General features: G+C 36.4%; 1 pseudogene; it reads right to left on the reverse strand.

The window, feature by feature from the left end:
* Positions 1-10,400: 10,400 nt before the first annotated feature.
* On the reverse strand, positions 10,401-18,241 carry LOC122055005 (annotated as a pseudogene).
* Positions 18,242-22,910: the final 4,669 nt, after the last annotated feature.

The following is a 22,910-nucleotide window of genomic DNA, read 5'->3' on the forward strand; positions in this document are numbered from 1 at the left end:
CAATATTTACTAGGCTTGTATGTAGATTTTGAATTGTATAGCATTGCAGTTTTGATGGTTTAGCATTGGAAGATCCAATTAGATCTCTAGTAGCTTAATTAGATTTGCAGATTTTAATTAAGCTTATAGTGTATTTTTTTTATTTAATCTACAATTCTTATATATAGCATGCTTAGTCTTGCTTCAGTTCATATGGGACTACGGTCCAATGGGTGGGCTCCCATAGTCGCCCCTAGGTTCAGATAACCTAGCTCTAGGTTCAGATAACCTAGTAAGAGCGAGATAATATAAATCAGCTTATGAATCAGTATTTTACTTTTATCAGTGGCACTGTCCTGAACTATCAGTTGTCCTTGGGTTGGGCTCCCATAGTCGTCCCTAGGTTTAGATAACCTAGTAAACCCTACTAGATTCGGGACTAGCTACCTCGGGTCTTGTTAGGGATGCGCGCATAGCAAGTACAATTGTCGGGCACATCAGCAGCATGATTATTATTTTTTATCTATTATGAAAATAGTTTTCAAAAATTCACAAATCAGTTACGTGAATACAGTTCAGTTAAATTTATTATTCTGAAGAATTAAAGTATAAGTTTTTAAAGAAAAGAAATAAGCTTCACATAAGTTTAAAATCCAGCAAGTTCAGTTTTCATTTATGCTAGCGTGTTTGTTTAGATTTGCTTTACATGTTTAGCATTCCAGTATGCTTTGTTTCCTTTGCTGTTAGATGAGTATGAGTAGTATTTTTTTATGAGCATTCAGTTTTAGAATTCTTCCAGTTACATGCATATTCGAGTTTTGTGAGTTATATAGCGCTTACTAAGCAATTTTGCTTATAGTTGCATTTTCCTCTTACTGCAGATAAAGGAAAGGAAAAGCTATAGCAAAGGAAGACGACAAGGAGGTGCGGATGGATGTGTGATGCCCGGACTATAGAAGCCTTGGGATTTAGTTTAAGATTTTATTAAGATACTTTCTATTTAGACTACTGGGATTGTTTATTCATGTAGATAATTTAATTCATAAGATGACTTCATGTACTTAGAATTTTTGCATTGTTATGCACATTAGACCTATCATCTAAGTTGTATAATGGATGCATGCATGTTTAGATTAATACATATATTTCAGCATGATTAGATTGATATGTAGATTTAGATGTGAACGTATACTTGAGTAGTATGTGTAGATTAGTCATTTAGCTTTCCGCTGCTAGTTAATTGCATGTTTAGAGAATTTATGTATTGATATTCACATGTGTGCAATGTTAGTTAAGATATGTTAGTAGTCCAGTAACGCTCCGCTCCCTCACGGACTAGTAGTGAAGAGGGTGGGGTGTTACACCTTCCAGCTAAATCTTTCCACCCTTTCTCCACTTCTTCTTCCAAGATTCCCAACAATGCCTCCTCGGTACACTCTAACTTAATCTATCCAGTTATTTTGGCTATTTGTATGTTTTTTCTTGAATGTTTTGTATGTGTATAAATCACTTTAGGAAAAGGCGAAATGTTGTACCATCCCAGCCTAATTCGAGTAGTACCCCCTCTGTCGATGCTAGATTTCCCACTGAGTGACTTAGGCTAGATTTTTTACAGTATTCATATATTGCACTTAAATCTAGGTTTTTGAGTAGGTCACTCTTCACTCGATACTCTGCCCCTATCATAGAGGAAATTGACTATTACTAGTTAAATAGACTAGTTTATTGTAGTCATTCAGTAAACTTAGACTTGTGTGTCTAGTTTTATAACAATCTAATTAAGATTGATGATTTGACATACTCCACTAGAGTTGGTGGGAAGGACTTTAGCTTCTCCCCCACTCTATTGTATTGTATGATAACTTAGTACTTAGGAGGGTTGCCTATCCATTTTTGTGTTATCCTAGTAGGGATTTACCATTTGTCAAACCCTACTCCAACATTACATTGGATACTATCCACATGCATTTTTTTAGGGGAGAGACTACCTATTGTGACTGAGTTTAGGTCGCTCTCTCTTAGGGTTCAGGGCTATGTCTTGTATCGAGTCTTGACCACCTATATTTTGCCGATCACATATCACAATGTTGTGATGATGTGACTCTCCCACTTCTTCTTCATGTATGCACTATGCTAGGATCTAGACATCGATATTACATTATACATATTTTAGAATGTCATTCATGCATCCAGTCTTGTCACTAGGCGACAGTTTCATATGCCCTATTGTCACATCTTGATATATATATTTTCAACAATAAGGATAGATATGACTCAGGGTACATCCACTTCCCTTAGCACGTATGACAAGATTGGTTAGCATCAGTTTGCATTAGTGCATATAGACAACAATGCTCAGGGGGGACTGACATGGAGAATGGGACCGCAGCTAGATGTTCCAAGCGAGGCTGAGGATGAGTTTCCACTCATCAGCCGAGAGGGAGGAGTTGCCGACATTTATGGCTGAGGAGCTCTTTGGACCTCTTCTAACCCAGCCCTCGACTTCGACCTAGACCTTGACTTCGCTATCCATCGAGGACTAACTTGCTCAACTTGAGGAATCTTCCACATAGATCTAGCAGTTAGTCTCGGATGGTTCAGCGCTATTTAGGGAGAGATGACCACCGAATTCTCCTCTCTCCGAGAGGAAATGACCACTGGATTTTAGCAGATTCTTCGGGCTTTGTGAGCACCTGAGCAACCCCCACCTCCATCAGCTGATGATGACCAGACCTGATTATTTTTAGTACACTATTGTACATTGTATATCTAGTTGATTTGATCTATATAGTTAGTTACTTTTTGCCACTTTATTTAGATAATCCTTTTTAGACTAGGACTGCCATTTTCAAACAATTTTTAAATGATTTACAAATTCTAGGGAAATTTCTTTACTTATATTTTATAAAAATTTCCATTTCCTTAGTATTTCAAAATTAATTTTGGCCTTAGACTAGATCAAATCTATAGAAAGTATGTTTCTGTAGATTTAGGAATTCAACATCTCACAAACACAATATGTCTACTTTGGTTATGTATTCACAAACTTAGAATGACATGAGATGCATAGACTTATTACCTGGATTTTATATGCTTATATCAGTACATCAACATAAGTCTAGGTAAAAAATACTAAAATTACAGAGATTAGGTTAAGTAATCTATTTTAGTCAAATGTTAACTAGATATATTTACTTAATTTGACTAACCAAGTGAACATTGCTTTATTCTGATAGTTAGTTAGTAACTAATGGTTAGATATTTAAGGTAAATATTTAAATGAATATTTTTTTAAATATATCAGGTTCAGGGGAAGGATAATTAAAAATAATTTCTTTTCTTTCCTAATACTTGTGGCCAAAATCACTTTTAAAATAAAAATCACTTTTAAAATAAAAATCACTTTCCTAATCCGGCTTTCAAAGTTCTTTTTGCAAAATACTTTCAAAAATATTTTTAGAATACTTGCTTTGCAAATTTTATATACTTTTTTAAACTCTCTATTTTGAAAAAGGCAAGTGTTTTGAAATTTATATTAACATGTGATGAAAAATATTTCAAAAGATATTTTTGAAAAACACTTAAAATTTTTTAAAAAAGTTTTATTCAAAGGTTATCTTTTCACTTTGAAAAATATCTTAGAAAAACCTTTTAAAAACTATTTTGTAATTATTTCCAAAATTATTTTACTTGGATAAAGTTTTTTTAAAACTACTCTCAAAAATTATTTGTAACGATAAATTTTCTATTTTAATTATTTTTGAAATCTATCTTAAAAATTGGTTTGCAAAGTACGAATTACAAAGGGTTTAGGTTGCAAAATCATTTTCAAAATGTTTTCAACAGTAAAAAATTACTGTTAAAATGCTTTAAAAATTTTAGTAACTCCTCCCTCCAATAGACCTGCAATTTTTTTTTTTATTACTCTACATGAATTATTACTCGCTTGTGTATTTACAATTTAGTATACCTATCTGCATTTTTTTTTATTGCCAAAGAGGGAGGGTAAGGGTTAATAGGATAAAGATAAACTAAAAATCATGAAAACCTTAACCCTAAAATGATCAAGAGAATAAAAACAACAATTGATTTTACTTAAGTTTTCTCTCTTGAATCAATGATTATTACTTTTCTTACTTTTTTGTATATCTTTTCCTAACTTTAACTAAAGTTATCATTGCATCAAAAGAGGGAGATTTTTAGTACAATTTACACTAACAATCTAACTAAGGTTTTGATGAATGATAAGTGAGTTAAGTTAGTTGTTATTGTAATCTAACCTTTTTACCGAGTGTGCAAGGTTGATTAACTTGACGGGTCAAGAGGACCTGACACCAGGCACGAAGTCTAGTCTGGATGTTTGATTCCTGAGTGATGAAGTCTGGATGTGTGATTCTGACAGGAGATCGGGATGTGCGATTCTTGAGTGGAGAAGTTCAAATGTGCAATTCTGGTAGGAAGACCTAGAGGATAAGAATGATGTTAAGGAGGTAACTTGACACATGATAAGTAGAGGTAAGTCACTGGAGGAGAGTGACTAAGCGAGAACGTGTCCCGGTTGAGGGGACAGTAGGTGTCGATCCAATTTAGGTCCATTTCAAAAACCTAAATTGAGACCCTAACTAGATCCTGGTATAAAGGATAGGTCTAAGTCATAAATTAATTATATTATCATTATGCTAAATTTATTTTGTAGGTTAGATATTATCGTGTTGGATTAACCTAACTTATAGGGAAAAAGGAGTAAAAAGGTCATGGGTGAATAGTACTTGAGGCGCCTTCAAGCATTGAAAGACGACTTCATACTGTTCATGGAAGGTGTCTTCGCATTGTTCATGGAAGGCGCCTTCGAGCTATGGAAGACACCTTCTAGGTGATAAAATTTAGACTTTGTCGCATAATAGGAGAAATGAGTTTGGGATAAGATTTGACATGCTAGAGGTGCCTTCAAGGCTATGGAAGGTGTTGTCCACACTCTTTATAAGTGTGTCTCGAGGAGCATTTAAAACATAGCTTCTACATGTCTGATTAGCTTTTCGATTGCTCCAGCTTACTGTTGCTGTCCTACTATAACTCTGCTATAGCCGACTGTCACCAAGAAGCTGACCAAACACCAAGCTCAAGCTAATTGCCTACGAAACGTGTTTGGTAACAAAGTATTAATTCCTGTACTTAATTATTACAAGTGGAAAGTGTAGCTTGTTACACTTTTTGATACTTTTTGTACTTGATCCCCTCTTTTGCCAGCTCCAGAAGAGGTATTTTTGTAGATTATCCATCATAGGTCTACGACACCTCGGTCTTGGAGTAGGAGTCGTCGAAGGCTCACTACAACAAAAATTACAAATGATAACTGATATTATTCGTTGTCGTAGGGTCAAAAAATCATTGTAACTGACTGTGTTGTAAAAGTCATTGCCCTACGACAATGGTTTTGAATCCGTTGTCTTTGTAGACATTCGACAACAATTTTTATCTGTTGTTGTTTATATGCTCAAATTTTTTTTACTTGATATGACAACGGTTTAAAACCGTTGTGGTAGATAATTTCGATAATATATATAACCATTGTGGTAGACTCTTTTTACAACAAATATAAACCATTGTGGTAGATAATTTAAAACGTTGTGGTTTTAAATTTTACAACAGTTATACACCATTGTGGTATATAATTTTAATATGTTTTATAATGGATAAAATCGTTGTCTTTTATCACTTTTCACAAAAAAATTTCGTTGTGATTATGTACTTTTTACAATGTTTCTAACCGTTGTCTTTAATATTCATGTTGTAATATGATAATAACAAACAACCAATCTTTTTTTAATATAAGCAAACCACCAATACAAAACTAAATATTTACTACATTCAATCCAAAATATGCTAGCTAAAATATACAAAATGAGTTGTACTCATCAAACTTAGTAGTATCAAACCATAAATCACATGTTTTCCATTACTGTTCTCTATATGAATTTTACACATTAGCAAGGCAACTAGAACCTAACAAAGCTCACTCCTTGCATAAAAAATCTCAAGCCTCACGAATTGCTTGAGTTACGTACCTGTAAGAGAAAAATTAAACAAAACTTATCAAAGAAAAATATTAAATATAAGAAAAAAGAGAATTGTAGTAAGTACTGCATGAATTGTAATCAGAGAATAAATATTTCGCATAGTTCTAATATCTGGACATGAGAGAAGGATTTCTAGAATTCCAGGACAACACTCAATGTTTCCAAAACGAAAGAGAAAAAACTTATTCAATACAAACTTATGCAATACAAACTTATAGTCTCTAAGAAATAAAATTTATGCAATACAAACTTATGCAACACAAGCAATTTAACCAACTTAGAGTTGTCTTGGTAACTTCCATTGGAAAACTTATGCACGTAGCTTTAAATTCGCAAAATAAGCTTATATTTGGTCAAGAACATTCTTAAAAGATACTCGTGGTGGCAATAAGAAATCATCGAAACCTACAAAAAATGCATCTAAACCTGGAGCCTGCAGGTGGTCATAGCAAATCAGCTATTCAAATATCAATTTAGGATGCGGACTTGCTGAGTTATAGGCAGGATTGACAAAATGACAAGAACTTGTCTAGACAAATGTTGAAAACAGACAAGGAATTTGATTTATACTTTGTTCCTGGAAAAATGTCTTTATATACAAAACATGCTCATAATTCCAGTCAACATGCTACAGACTCCATCTACTAACTCAGCTGAATCACTATACGATGAGCTTATTTCTCGAAGGCAAATTTTAATAGACAAAACAAAAACAAAATTATAAGGACACCACAACTTTACTTATAACTAAATTTACAAAATGTTCAATCAACAAGATAACACATAGATGTGTATTAGGTATTGACATATCAAAGAAAAAGATGAGAACAAAGAGAGGCAATAAATAAGGGAAATGTCAGCCAATTCTGCTCATGATAGAAATGCAAGAATGAGGTATTAGGCAAAGGTATGTGTATAGTTTATTTCATGGAACATCAAATACAGAAACAGAGTTTTTTTTCCTTCAACCAAACATTTGAAAAAAATAGAAATTTCCAAGGCATGAAATAACTACCCCAATCTGTGTTAAATATAAATACTTGGATAATGACACTCAAACAGTGACACTAAGAGTGAACAATCACTAATCCTATTGAACGCATGTACAATTTGTAAAAGTAGTCATGTCAGATATTGCGATCATACTAATGTTGAACACTATATCAAGTCCAAGTAACAAAGACATGGAATAGTTGTAGCACTGACACCATCTTCAACTACTCAAGCATTATCATACTAGAGATTTGAATGAACATTAGTTATCAAATTTCGTAAATAGTAAGCAGTAGAGTACTAGCCTTGTATGTTAAACTTGTTGAATGCACTATATCTCATAAGAAAGTTTACCTTTAATGCTATCACAATAATCATATCCAGAGAGAATACACAAATCAATGAACTGATCCATAGTGAGTCTTAGCTCTTCAAGAACCTGAAAAATAAGGATGAGAATAAATACAGTAATTCAATTAGCAATAAGCAGAATAAATATACCTTTGAAACTTCAAATTCCATCACAAAGAGAAGATATAACATGTTACAATTTGTTGTAATATGTGAGGCACATAAAGTTGGACATTTTGGAAAGCTTTGAAAGAAAATAACAATAATCAATAAGTAAGAGATGCCTCCAATCGAGCAATAAATGGCGACATGAGTTCTCACCGAAATTTAGGGGATTTGGCAGACAACAAGCTTTTTAGTAGCACCATTGTCCATTGGAGTGTGATCTCCTAACAAAGAGAAGGGGCATGTTAGCTGAAGATGCTCTTTATTCTAATTATCTTTCTTCTCCTTTTTCGCCTTCGATTTTTGGGATAAAACTATTTGGCCTAATATTGTGCCATTTATCACAATGCCGATGACTGAACCCATAATGACTTAGCATGAATTAAGGGCAATAAACTAAAGACGAGAAAGTACTACAATGTGTCTGAGCTATAGCTTAGTTGTTGCCCTTGTAATTTTTTTAACTACTCTTCTGATGTGGCTTGTGCCAAGGAGAAAAAAAATGATCTACAGTTTAAGAACTGGAGCTTCTCCACCTAAGTGACTAGTCACCAATGATAATTAGATTGTGCACAAAACAGAACTAATACATATTAGAGTGTCATCATGTTGATTGCAGGTATACTAGATAGATTGACTATTTAGGTAAGGAGACAAAAGGAGCATCTACATCCAAGCAACTAGCCACTAGGATTGATAATAATCAACAGTGAGATACCACTAACTGGAGCATTTTCCTGAATGCTGGTGAAGACTCTGTCATGCCCCGAGGGAGTCCCTGTCTGAAGAAATTTCGGTAACACCTCCCCTGTACGGGTGACAATCTGAAGCAATTCTACATACAAAATATACATCAGCCACAAGCGGCTGGAATATACACACAACCACGCAGTTTGTATATATATTTAACAGCCTACTCAGCTGTACTAAAAAAAAACACAAACACAGCGGAAAAGGACAACACATACAACCCAAAACTAAAACTGCTAGCCGGCTAGGCTTACACAACACAACAATATAACAACTCCAGAAACAAAATCGGAATACTACACTAATTACACAAATTATAAATACCGAAGTAAAAATACACAAAAGCGTAGACATGTATTCTGATGTGATGTGGGGACCAGCAGCCAGGATACTCCAAGCGTCTCCATAAACAACCTAGTACCTGAAAAAGATAGTGTCCACGGGGGTGAGTTCAACAACTCAGCAGATACCTAGTTGACATGTATAGTAAACTATAACAAATAGTAATAACTATGGAGTACAGTCTCCTGAACAAAAGAAGGTAATGTATAATAGAAAAGGGCTGAAGAGAAACTGTACTCACAGGGCCACCTATCAGAATAATCAGGTCGTCAGACCGGAAGTGTCATAAATCCTGTATGCATGTCAAACATATGCATCCATCCAAATGCAGCATATAAGTGCAGCAAACACAAGCAGTAAATGCATAAATGCGTATGATGCCAATGATGCGTCCTGGTCACCCCTGACGCCAGTCAGTCATCTCACACACAATGGTGAGACCCAGTGGGTAGGGTTGTGACAACCGTGCACTCTACCATCACTACACCTGATGAGTGACTGAGTGGACGGGATGCTGTCGGAGTACTCCTGTCCTCTGACCCCAAATCATAAATGGGCACTACAAGAAAAAAACCTAACAACAATGGTTTTTCACCGTTGTCGTAGCCCATTTTGAACTGTTGTTAAAGGCCGTGTGTTAAAAGGGGTGCCCAAAGACAACAGTTTTTAACCGTTGTCTTTGAAGGCAAAGACAACATTTTTACAACGGTGAAAAACTGTTGTCTTTTGCTTCAAAGACAACAGTTTTTCACCGTTGTCTTTGAGCATCTACCTTTAATAATAGGGTCTTCAATAACAGTTTTAAACTATCTACGACAACAGTGAAAAACCGTTGTCTTTTTTAGATAAAAAATAAAAAAAATTAATACACAATTTTCTAATATTATAAATCATTCAAAATACTAAATTTCAAAATAAAATTTAATATACAATTTTCTAACATTCAAAAATAATATCTATAGCATTCTGAAGAAATTTCATAAGCAACAAACAAAATGATAACACTATTAAAACAAAGGTAGAACAATATAACATGAGATTTTCTACTTAGATGTCGGTGAAGAGGAGGGACTGCAGCTCCTAGTGCTCCTTAATTTGTTAAAGTCTCTCCATTTTTTTAGTTTGTCGGCATTCTTCCCAGTACTCTTGAGGACACCTATTCGAATAAAGATATATATTACAAATTAGAAACTAAACTGTACGCGTAATTCTAATTGCACTGCATAAATGTTACATAACCATAAAACCCATTTGATCTAGTCATCTAACAGAAGTGCAAAAAGCGTTATCTATGTAACATAAATGGTAACCTCTTGAAACAATATGATGGCTCTTAAATGTCTTATTAAGCAGAATTTTCATTTTATGTCACTACATACAAAGCTTCTATTATAAACCATGCAAACATTATTTTTCCCAGTGATCAAGCAGCATTAATTCTAAAAGGTACAATCTAATGTAAACGTTCCCACACACTCCATATGATGCTAAGGAGTAAGTCATACATTAAATTCTAAAAGGGACCATTAAAGGAAAGAATGCCTTAAATAAAAATGAATCCAGAAAGTAGCATTCCATATGCACTAATAGAAATCTTCGTTTATAGCCAACTGCAAATACATTTCATATTTATTTAAAATTTTAATAACATAATAAATCTAAAAAAATTATAATATTTCACTGAAAGATTAATTAAAATCACACCAGATGATAAGGCCGAGCTATCATTCCTCCAAGTGTATCTTAGAATCTTTGTAATGAGCACGTTGAGACGGAATATGTCATTGAGTACATAAAAGCTCCCTGAGGTGTTAGAATCAGATGAAACATCTACAAAAATAAGCACCATTGATTAATAAGTCATTGATTAATTATATAATGGAATATTCAAATAGAGATTAATTAAAATAAATAAAGGATCTAACAATTACCACTATAATTGACTAAAATTAACAATCAAGAGCTAGGTTGAAGAATGTTTTAAAACATTCTTCAATGTATAAGGAAGCAACTAGAAGTGTTTAACATCTCGGGAATTGAAAATAATGCAAATGCAAACAAATTCATAGATCAAATAAACAAAAACGGGACAACTCTTCAACAAATTTCTATAATCAAGTGATATAAACAAACTGCAGAATTTCATGCGTGGGTAAATCTCGAGTCAAATGCCAATTGAAAGATCAATGTAAAACATGGCATAGACAGAGAAAGGAACATATGAATACAGAGCAGTAGGTAAAAACATGTCTATTGAACTGAAGAAAAGCCATCATATCGTGTATGCTAACAATCACCAAATGGTTACTAATTATATAATTACCTGATGCTTTGTGGCAAGCAAGTGCAGTTCAAAAGCCAGCACCTACATCCAAAAACAAATGCTGAAAACATCAAAATTATTGAATCTATATTTTTCCAAATATAATCTTAGATGAGTGAACTACCATATAGTTTGGGTTTAAATATTTCCAAACACTAGCCAGACTTGACAATCAATTTCACATACAACAATTACAGCAGAGTTGAACTTACTTTTGTATCGCTCTCCAATGCAGCTTTTGCTGAGCTCATTCCACCTCTGTATCTGCAAGTTGATGCAAGAACTAAACAAGTATTCCAAATTATAAACTTTGGAATAAACAAGGGAAAAGGTTATACCCTGGGATTGCCCTTTCGGAAGCTATGTATGTCAAAGATATTGAAGCACCGCTTGCCATATTTAACGGAGACATCCAAAACAAAGTGAAGATGAGATATAAAATCTATGTACCAACAAGAAAAGGAATTGTTTGATAACTTTATTTTTGGGTTTTATTATAACTACTAGCATTGCTTTATTCTTTCCGTAAAGAAGAAGATATAATGATGGATTGATAATGATGTTCTTGTCAGGATCTCAAGTTGAAATATACACACAAATGGAACATGCAATTGTTTTGTTTTCATGGAATCGAAAGAAACCTGGATTCATTATTGAAAGAAAGTGTAACGACCACCCTTCTTACTACTACTACTCTCTAAGAATGACCGTTACTTATCTACTAACTCTACTTAACCGGTATGAAAAAAATCACATGGAAACCCTACCGAAAAATTTCGACAGAATCTCCCCTGTACAGGTGACCATATTCAACAATACATGCAATATATACTCAGCCACAAGCGGCTGGAACACATATCAATCAATCACGCAGTTAAATAAGTATCAAACACACAAATATCCACTTACTAAACTGAACTCATCCTACATGCAATCTAAACAGAATAATCTCAAATGACATGAACTTAAAATACAACTCAAATGTTTACAATAACTAAAATGCAGAAACTAAAATTAAAACTTCTTTCCTAGTCCCAAGGCTTCCATAGTCCTGGCATCACACATCCTTCGAACACCTCCTTGTCGCCTTCCTTTCTATATCTTTTCCTTTCCTGTATCTGCAGTAAGAGGAAGTGTAGTCTATAAGCAAAATTTGCTTAGTAAGCGCTATCTAACTCACAAAATCATGAATGTGCATGTATACGAAAAGAACTAAAAACTATATGCTCTAAAAAGAAATAAAGCATAAACATAACTGCTAATGTCAAACTAATAGCAAAGAAAAGCTAAGGAATCTACTCATGTAATTCTAATAGCTAATCATGCTACTCATCTAATAGGTAAACATGAAAACTACTCAACCACTAGATAAACATGGTAGAATAAATAACTAAACTTACTGATTTTCAGAACTATATGAAACTTATTTCATTTGTTCTAACTTAATCTTTAATACTTTATGTTTATGTAAAACTCATTTTACTTGTTCAAAAACTTATACTTATAATACTTCAAAATAATAATCAACTTCTCTTGGGCCCGGCAACTGCGCTTTTACTTTTGTAACGACCGACCCATTCGGCCCGAGGTAGCTAGTCCCGAATCTAGTCGGGTCTACTAGGTTATCTAAACCTAGGGACGACTATGGGAGCCCAACCCAAGGACAACTGAGAGTCCAGCACAGTGCCACTGATAAAAGTAAAATACTTGTTATCTTTTAATACTTCTATATAATGCCTCGGCATTTTCTTTAGCACCTTGTGCGCCAAAATCCCTAAAATCTTGACTTTGGGATTTACTTAAGGCCTTGGCCTTTTTCTTTCTTTTCTTCATCTTTCTTATACTTGTTAATACTTCTAAAAGAATACTTCTTTAAAAAGAAACTGAAATGTTTAAGCAAATTCTAACTTTGAAATGCTTAACCCAAAATCTGCCTACTATGCTAATAGAATTCTGCATATTAAAAATCTGCATACTATACTTATAAAAATCAGCATGCTATACTTATAAATTCTGCATACTATACTTATAAAATCTGCATATGAAATGCTTAATAAAATCTGCTCTAAGATTAGAGTTCTGCATATTGAGGTAATAAGGAAACTAAAATCTGTATGCTTAAATGGATGGTAGCAAAGAAGCATATCTAAACCACATGCTAGAGTAAAGAACTCACATTTGCATCCTAGAATGAGTATATCTAGAAAATATATCTAAACCTCAAATCTGTATACTTAAAATAAGGACTACAGCTTTCCTTCTACATTAATTCCAATCCAGCAAAACTTACGGAAAGGATGCAGCAAATGCTAACAAAATTGGAAGGCTAAAACTGTGATACTAATTAAGGTAACAAGGAGATCTAAGTTTGATACCATGTAAAACCTAAGTAAAACTTACACTTGATACACTTACCCATTCTAAATTAATCCTTACTAAGCAGAGCATAAGGAAAATTGCTGCTGTTATCACAAAAATTAATACCGTGATGTACTAAAACATGCACCCAATGAATCTACACAATCTAATTCTTCCAACTACGCATAGCATAAAGAAAAGTTGTTCAATAATCCATACCATTACAGGTTCATCGATTGGCAGCAAAAATTCCGAAACTTGCAAGGCTCAAATGATCCGAAAACAGAGAAAGCAAGGAAACTCATGCAAAGCTTCGGGAACAAGGAGAAAATCAAGGATTAAACATCGGAGCTATCTTACTGCAGGTGAGTAGCAACTTACCTCTTCTTAAACCTACAACCGGAACAACTTCTAAGGCTTGCGGAAATTGCAAGCTTCGACTCCTCCGTGCTTACGGTTCCTCCTCGACGCAAGGATCACGACGATGAAGAACCTCCCCGAGTTAGCCACCCGCCAGCAGCCGGAATCGTGCCCTAGCCGCGGCTTGTTTCCGCCCGAGCTGCCTTTGTCGCGCGAGAGAGGAAGGGATCGGGGAAAATTAGGTTTCGGAAAGCCCTAAGTTCCTTTTTATAAATCTGGTATTTCTGTTAACTTAAGACTATTTCGCTGCCAACTCTTTCGCAAAATATCCGCGGAGCAGTTGGTTGGCTGGGTTTTGACCGAGCCAAAAGCCCTGGGTTCAATTCTCGGCTGCTACCCTTTTCTTCCTTTTATTTCTTTGTTATTAATTCCTATTACTTAAATAAATCTCTTCCTTTATTTGTTCAAGTAACAATTGCTAGCCCAGTTGGTCAGCCTAGTTTTGCTCGGTCAGGGGTTGCCGGTTCGTGCCTCGGCTTGGACATTTTTTTGTCACAACTTCTTTCTTTTGGTAAAAATACCAAACGACCTCCAAAAATTACATAAAAATACTCTAAAAATTTATAAAAATCTCTAGAATATTTATATAGCATTTCTAAATATTTTTAAGAACGTTTAAAACTCCTAATGGGGAAAATTGGGTTGTTACAGAAAGTGCCGAAGCAAGGAGACAAAGAGTAACTCGAAGCTGAAATTATAGCAAGATACCCTCTTCTAGATGTCTCCAAGAGTGGCTTCGTTACCTATTTATGAAAACCATAATTTAGAACTAAAGTAAAAAAAACATCATGATTATATGATGGTGTAAGGTAGTACCTCTGGTCCATTGGCAAGAGAATGCACGAGGATGTCAATCCTTCCAAAATCTTTCGTCACAGCCTCTTCCATTTCCTGCACCAAGCAGAAGAAGGCTTCAGAAACACAAGAGCGTGTGAAAAATCAAATGAATTATCATTCCAGGCTTTAGTTATGTTTACACAGTCTCTTGGAGAAAAAATGTTTAATTAGCGTACAGAAAAGGGAATTCAAGTTCTGGTGAAAACAAGGAGTTGGTGTGTAATGACCCAATTTTCCTCATTAGGAGTTCTAAAAGTTCTTAAAAATATTTAGAAATATTTTAGAAATATTCTAGAGAATTTTAGAAATTTTTAGAGTATTTTTGGAGGTCGTTTGGTATTTTTACTAAACGAAAAAAGTTTCGACAAAAAAATGTCCAAGTCGAGAATTGAACACACACGACCTTTAACTCAATCAAAACCCGGCTGACCAGGTGGGAAAACAGATTTTTCTATTTAGAAAAGGTAGCGAATTTATTTAAGATAGTTAACAGAATATTATAAAAGGGATAAGTTGATGTTGGATTTGTCTGTTTAGAAAAGGTAGCGAATTTATTTAATATAGTTAACAGAATATTATAAAAGGGATAAGTTGATGTTGGATTTGTCTGTTTAGAAAAGCTAGCAAATTTATTTAAGGAGTTAACAGAAATATTAAGTTATAAAAAGGGATAAGTTGATGCTCTGTTTTCCCGTGACTTAAACTATTCTCTCCTTCTCTTCTGCGTACGATGGCGGAGCTCGGGCAGAAAACGAAAGGGAGTTAGGGCATCATCTCCAGCGGCCGGCCAAGGTCCTAGAAGCCCTTTTTGTTTGGTTATGAGTTCAAGAAGCAAGGTAAGTGCTTCTCACCTGCAGTAGGAGTAGTTTCGGACCTTTGTTCTTCTTGAATTCGAAGCATAAGAAGCGCTTATAGTGCAGATTTTTAATTAAGCCTATAGTGCAGATTTTAATTAAGCTTATAATGCAGATTTTTATGTAGAGCTTATATTGCAGATTTTTATTAAGCTTATAGTGCATATTTTTAATTAAGCCTATAGTGCAGATTTTAATTAAGCTTATAATGCAGTTTTTTATGTAAGCTTATAGTGCAGATTTTAATTAAGCCTATAGTGCAGATTTTAATTAAGCTTATAGTGCAGATTTTTAATTAAGCTTATAGTGTAGATTTTAATTAAGTTTATAGGTGCAGATTTTAATTAAGCCTATAGTGCAGATTTCAATCAAGCTTATAGTGCAGATTTTTATGTAAGCTTATAGTGCAAATTTTAATTAAGCTTGTAGTGCAGATTTCTTAGAGCTTAAAATGTAGATTTCTTTAGAGCTTGTAGTGCAGATTTCTTAAGAGCTTATGGTGCAGATTTCTTTAAAGTTTATAGTGTAGATTTTTGGTGGAACTTATAATGCAGTTTTTAAAGAAAAAGATTATAGTGCAGTTTGGTTAAGTATTATAGTGCAGAATTTATGTTAGCATAGTATGTAGAAATAGTGTAGCATAGAATGCAGAACCTTGATTAGAATAGTATGCAGAATTTTGATTAGCATAGTATGCAGATTTTTGTTTATGTATTTCAAAGTTAGAATTTGTTTAAACATTTCAGTTTTTAAAGAAGCATTCTTTTATTAGAAGTATTAACGAGTGTAAGAAAGATAAAGAAAAGAAAGAGAAAGGCCAAGTCCTTAAGTAGATCCCAAAGTCAAGACTTTAGGGATTTTGGCACACAAGGTGCTTAAAGAAAATGCCGAGGCATTATATATTAGAAGAAATAAAAGATAACAAGTATTTTACTTTATTTAAGAGGCTAGTACCCGACTTCCGAGGTTGTCGTTAAACAAATCCAGGTGTCCAATGCTGAGGTCTTGGCCCTGGTAGACCGAGGTCTGCTCTTTTAGGATTGGTGGCTCGCTACCCCAACCTATTAGGGAATGCGCATAAGATGGTACTACGCCTGGGCCCAAGAAGAAAGTTGATTATTATTTTGAAGTATTAAAGTATAAGTTTTCAAACAAAAGAAACAAGCTTCACATAAGTTTAAAATTCAGCAAGTTTAGCTTTCTTATATACTGACATGTTGTTTAGATTTGCTTACATGTTTAGTATTTCAGTATGCTATATTTCGTTTGCTATTAGATGAGCATTCAGTTTCTAGATTTCTTTCAGCTTACATGCATACTCGAGTTTTGTGAGTTAGATAGCGCTTACTAAGCAATTTTGCTTATAGATGCATTTCCTCTTACTGCAGATAAAGGAAAGGAAAAGTTATAGCAAAGGAAGGCGACAAGGAGGTGCGGATGGATGTGTGATGCCTGGACTATAGAAGTCTTGGGATTTAGCATAAGAATTTATTAACAAAGAGTTGAGTAGAATGTATTAGATGAGTCATTTAGTCTTCCGCTGCTAGTTAATTGTATGTTTTGAGTTCTCCGAGAGTTTTAGGAATTTCTATCAACATGTGAACAAGGATAGTTAAGTAAAGTTAGTAGTCCAGTAGCGCTCCGCCCTCACAGACCAGTAGTGAGGAGGGTGGGGTGTTACATGGTGTCTACCTTAATAGTCCAATTTGAGGATCCAGCATAGTGTTTGTTTGTCTTGACCTAAAATAAACACCATACAAGCTGCTGTTTATGATCAAAAATTGGAATAAGTGCCAGGAACCAATTTTATCAAAAATTTCTTTTACATACATCTTCAGGAACATCATTAGGTGTATCGCAAACGACATCAAGAGGATATACTTTGACAATATCCATCAGTGAGCCATTTGGCAATATGTAAATACAATCTGAGAAAGATTACTACTGAACATGAAAGAGAAAAATAAATAAATCCAACCATGTATGCTCCTGATAATAAAGGAAGGCATACTTCCGTGACTTATCAAATTTGTCACACCTTAAGCTTGTCTCAAATATGTTCAGTGCCTATTGATGAATGATCCAACAGAAGGCTTATATTCCAGTGTTTATCTAATTACATAATGACAGAATAAACATGACTTCGAAAGCACCTACAGGCACCCATGTACCAACAAGTATTTCTTCCCCAGCAGCGGCAAGAGCCTTTGTGACTGCCCAGCCATAACCATTATCATTAACAACTCCAGCAATAAATGCCCTTTTGCCTAAATAAGAACACATTATCATCAGTATTCCCAGCAACCAAAATGTCATAAAATTTAGGAATCAAGCACATAATCTAAATTACAAACATCACAAGCGTCATGAATAATTACCAACAACAAACACAACTAATTAACTTCTCTACTATATTCACAGTCAACAAAATCAACCAATTTATGATTAAAATTCCTATAGTTATTCAACCAAAATAGATCAAATTAATTAGGAAAAAAGAAAAGGGTGAGAGTTTCAAAAGCAGGTAGTGATGTCGCTGCCTCACGACAGGACACTGCCCGGCAAGGAATTGCCCCCTTCGTGTGCGATCGTTTGTGAACCGACTGCCTGGTGAGGCATGGCCCCCTCGTGTGCCTCCATTTACAAACTAGCCATAAGTGAACTAGCAGCCTGGCGAGGTTGTGGCCCTCTTGAGTGCGGCCATAGGCGAAGCGATCGCTCGTCGCCTGGCGAGGCAGCGCGCGGTGCTGCGGAGAGGGAAGAAATAAGAAATAGGTTACCTTTGAGCTCATCTTGGTTGCTGCGGAGAGGGAAGAAACCTGTCTACGCTGAAGGAAAGAAGGGGGTGGGAGAGGGAAGAAAATGGGCGGCCCTGCAAGGAGGAAACGAAAGGATCAGGAGGATCGGGTGGGTGGAAAGAGATTTGGAATAGGTCTAATATGATTATAATTATAATGACACTTACAAAATGTGTCATCATACACCATCTAATATGATATTTTTCAAAAAATTTAATTAGTTTTTATAAGTGTCATTATAATTTATTTATATTGACACTTTTTAATAGGTGTCATGAAGAAAGTGTTATAATAAATCATTTTTCTAGTAGTGGAGGAGCGTCTTTCGCGGAGGAGTCACGAAGGAGGAGTCGGAGATAGGTTTTTATTCGTTGAAGAGTCACAGAGAAGTGGATTTTTAGGTTTTTTTTTCATGAAGTTAAAAACACTGTTGTGTTTTTAGGATTCAACAACATTCAATAGACAACAGTTTAATAAAACTGTTGTATATTATCACATAAGCAACACTAAAAGACAATAGTTTTTTAAAACCGTTGTCTTTGACACACATTAGATAATGATTTTTTGAAAAACTATTGTTATTTAAAAGACATTATGGTGAACAACAAAAATTTTCAATAAAACTGTTGTTAAATGGAAAAAAGACAACAATTTCTTGAAAAACTGTTGTTTATTAGGTGTGGTTAAATCTAGAAATTCTTGTAGTGGGGGGAGCACAATGCTTTCAACTCTCGGTACACGATGACGGGGAGGAATCCCTGCCGGCTAACACGTTGCATAACGCTACCCATGAGCGGACCAACGGAGCCAAACAAAGTCCCTGCTGCAACACACACTGCCTGAATCGACCACTAACCCATGAGTGGTGGTGTGTGCAGACCCATATAACAGGCGATGGGCTCAACAATAATGGAGCGGACTATCGCACAGCATGCAATCATGATGCATGATACTAAGCATAGAAATAAACTAATCAGCATAGCCATATCCATAAATATAAAATGAGTACTGTAATATCGATGGTCAAATATGAAGATCTAAAGTACACAGGTCAGATAGGATATCAAAAACCTAGGTCCTGAACATAACAAGCATGGTATGTCACTACCTCACTGAGCATATATATAATCATATGGGTACTAGCATAAAAATGCATAACAGGTGAGCAAACAAGCATGTGACGAGTATCCGGTAGTGACGTACCGAAACAAGGACGAACATAATTATTACTAAAGGCTATAACATACTAGACATATCAACAAGACATATCAAAAAGATAAGTCAAGGTACCCGCCTCCAATGTAGATCGAGCTAATCAACATCTATGTCGAAGTGCTCGTCCCGAATCAACGTCCTACAAATCACATGATTATAATTTAGCTAATTATATATGCAACAATTAGCTAAATCTCAACTCAACCTAATTAGGGAAAACCCTAATCAAATAACCCTTTAATCCTTTAATCTTTCCAAAACACTATACATCTTATAATCAATCCAATGATCCTTGATATCGATCATAACTCTTCTATTAATCACAATGTCAATTTGATTAACAATCCATAATAACAAATCATGATACTAACCCCATAATCCTATAAATGATCATGTGACCTACTACATCATGTATCAAAATTTACTATACCATACCTCAAGCTGCACAGATTAACAACCTCAATCCCGAAAATGAACTAATCCTCTATTCACAATTAACACTTAAATTCTTAGAACCATAACCAAATTCAATGCAGCAACAAAATAATGGATTTAATTTAGTACTAATCCAATTCTATACACTTCTCACCTCAATGCAACACTGCAACTAAAGAGGTACTGCTGGAACCCATCGGATCAAGAAGGAGAAAGTGGTGATCGGCAATAGGGACAAATCCACAGCAAACAACCTACTGGAATCCATCACTTGGCACCTTCTCCGTGACCACGACAGTGAAGAGAGGACGAAGGCTAGAGCTAGGGCACGATTCACTGGTGGCAGTGGAAACTAGGGCACCGGCAGAGGGAAGCTAGCAGCCGGTGATCAGAGCACTGGGGCGAGATCTCATGGCCTAAGCGGATCAGGGCAGAGGGGAAGAGGCAAGGAGACCGGCGTCGGCAAAAGAGAGGAAAAGGGAGAACCTCGACGTCGGCTGTAGGGCGTCGGCGCTGCTCCATGTGGTGCTGGCAGAGGCGGCGGAGCGACGCAGAGAGATCGAAAGAGAGGAAATCGCTCGGCGAGAGGTGGTTAGGGCAAGGGATCGGCGTCAAGGAGGAGTCGGGCACGCGGGGAAAAGAGGAGAGGGTCACGACACAGTAACGGGAGAAAAAGGAAAAGAAAAGGAAATAGGAAAATAAAACTTTTCCTCATTTAGCGGGGTAGCCTAAACAGGCTTTCCCGGGACCCATAATTGGACCCCGTGAAACTCGTCATACGAGCTCCGAAAAACTCCAAGAAAATTTCCAAAAATTTCAAAAAAATTCCCTTATGGTGATTCGTCCATTTCCGGTATTTTACATTCTCCCCCACTAATAAAAATTTGGTCCCCAAATTTCATTATCTACCATCAGCAAGTTCTTGCAATAAGTAGACAGTATAAATGCTCAACGGAACCATAACTTACATAACTCAAATGAAAATATTGGGGTATCGAGCTCGGATTGTACTCTCGAGCTCCCGGGTAGCCTTCTCGTCCGAATAATGCTGTTATCCGACTTTAACCAGTCGGATTGTCTTGTTCCGCAACTGACGCTCCCTCCGGTCTAGAATCTGTACCGGAACCTCCTCGTAGGTAACGCCAGGCTGAAAGGGAACTGGTATATCATACAGTATATGAGCTGGGTCAGCTACGTATCTCCTCAGCATAGATACGTCATGAACGCCTACTAGGGACGGTGGTAGTGTCAGCTGGTAAGCTACTGCTCCAATCCTCTCCAAGCTCTGGAAAGGTCCAATATATCGCAGAGCTAGTTTACCTCTGAGGTCAAATCTCTTCACCCCTATCGTGGGTGAGACTCGCAGAAAAACATAGTCACTAGTAAAGATCTCTAGGGGTCTCCGTCTCCGATCAGCATAACTCTTTTGGCGGTCCTGCGCCTCTAACATCCTCCATCCTATGGTACGGACCAACTCTGCCTCCTGCTGAGCTCTATGAGGTCCCAACAACTGGGCCTCCCAACCTCATCCCAGAGAGTGGGTGTCCGACAAGGCTTACCATACAACGCTTCAAACGGTGCCATCTGGATAGCCGAATGAAAGCCATTGCTGTAGGAGAACTCTACCAATGACAAGTGGTTCTTCCAATCGCCTCCAAAATCCAATACACAATATCTCAGCAAGTCCTGTAGAGTCTGAATAGTCCGCTCTAACTGTCCTTCAGTCTGCAGATGGAAAACTGGGCTGAAACCGAGCTGAGTGCTCAAAGTCTGCTGCAAACTCTGTCAGAACTAGGACGTAAACCGGGGGTCTCTATCCGAAATAATACTCAAAGGAACACCATGTAATCCGATGTTCTCTCGGCAATATAGATCTGCAAATCGATCCAGAGAATCAGTCTTCCGGATTGCTAAGAAGTGCGCAGATTTGGTTAATCGATTGACGATTACCCAAATCGCGTCATGGCCTCGTCGTATCCTCGGCAAACCCAACACAAAGTCCATGGTAATATGTTCCCATTTCCACTCAGGAACAGGAATCCTCTATAAAAATCCGACAGGTCTCTAGTACTCAGCCCTCACCTGCTGACATACAAGACATCTAGCTACAAAATCCGCGATGTCTTCCTTCATGTCCTTCCACCAATCGGAACACTTCAAATCTTGGTACCTACGGGTACTGCCTGGGTGGATAGCAAATCATGAGCGATGAGCCTCCTGAAATAACTCCTCCCTGACTGGGTGAAATGGAGGTACTCATAATCGGCCTCGAAAATATATATAATACCCACATCCACGCGGGTGAACTCTGTTTGCTGCCCGGAAGCTATCTAGCTACCAATGAACGGTAAATACTGATCACCAGCCTGGGCCTCTCGGATCCTCGTCCTGATCGACAACTGAGCAACCATTGTAACCAGAATACCCTGCTCTGTCCATCACTGCTCCTCAAGGCTCAATTCGGAGAATCACTAAATCAAGTCTGTTACCACAACGCGGTGGCAAGCTAAAATCCCTCTGGACTTCCTGCTGAGTGCATCGGCAACCATATTAGCTTTCCCAAAGTGGTAGCTAATGGTACAATCGAAATCATTCGAGAACTCCATCCATCTCCTCTGTCGGAGATTGAGTTCCTTCTGAGTGAACAGATACTTGAGACTCTTATGGTCAATAAGAATTCAAATGTAATGTCGTACTAACGATGTTGCCAAATCTTCAAAGCAAAGATGATGGAGGCTAGCTCCAGATCATGAACTGGGTAGTTCTTCTCATGCTCCTTCAACAGACGAGAAGCATAGGAGACTACTCTATCGTGCTGCATCAGAACAACGCTCAAACCCTGTAGAGACGCGTCGGTGTAGAGCACGAATCCGTCCTCTCCAGAAGGTAAAACTAAAAATCGGAACCGACACTAAACTCCGCTTCAGCTCCTATAAGATGGTCTTGCAAACCTCAGTCCAAGTGAACTTCACGCATTTCTTGATCAGGCGTGTAAGTAGCATAGCAATCCGTG

Source organism: Zingiber officinale, chromosome 3B (assembly GCF_018446385.1).
Source record: "Zingiber officinale cultivar Zhangliang chromosome 3B, Zo_v1.1, whole genome shotgun sequence".
Lineage (NCBI taxonomy): Eukaryota > Viridiplantae > Streptophyta > Magnoliopsida > Zingiberales > Zingiberaceae > Zingiber > Zingiber officinale.